This window comes from Zonotrichia albicollis, chromosome 3 (genome assembly GCF_047830755.1).
Source record: "Zonotrichia albicollis isolate bZonAlb1 chromosome 3, bZonAlb1.hap1, whole genome shotgun sequence".
NCBI lineage: Eukaryota > Metazoa > Chordata > Aves > Passeriformes > Passerellidae > Zonotrichia > Zonotrichia albicollis.
In genome coordinates, this window is record NC_133821.1 from 115,850,352 (window position 1) to 115,850,958 (window position 607).

The window sequence follows — 607 nt, forward strand, 5'->3', positions numbered from 1 at the left end:
CACCCGGTATTTGGGACAAAAAGAGCCACCCCCGTACGCCTCCGCCCCCGGCCGCAGCTGAGCATTGGCGCTCTGTGTCTGCAAACACCGCCTTGATTTTCTTCTTATTATTCTGGTGCTCGATGAGGTGACTGAGGAAAACATCCTGTGAGCAGAAAGGGAAGCAAAATGGCTTCAGAGCAAATCCCTTGTCCCACAAGGTCATGAGATTTTAGTGGCACTGAGGGGCCCAGCTTTCCCTGGCCTCCCTGCTGCAGTAGGATCTTTGGGAATCCCATGATGGCATGAGCAGGACTTCACCTGCATTCTGCCAAATATCCTCAGCTCTGCATATCACACCAACCCCAAAACAGCACCCTTTGTGTTTTGGGTAATACCTCTGCCTAAACAGCCCCTTGTCAAATGCTGTGATGTGTACATAGCTGCTCCAAAATGCTCCCACAAGTTGGATATTTTATTATGGCATCGGGCAGGAGAAATTACCTTATCCTTAACATAAATGGACACCGTTTACAGTGTCCAGGAGGAATGGACCTCAAAGTCTGTGATCAAGACTTTGTAGATGCTTTACCTCAGGATATGGGACAGGTGGGACAAAGGAGGTGAA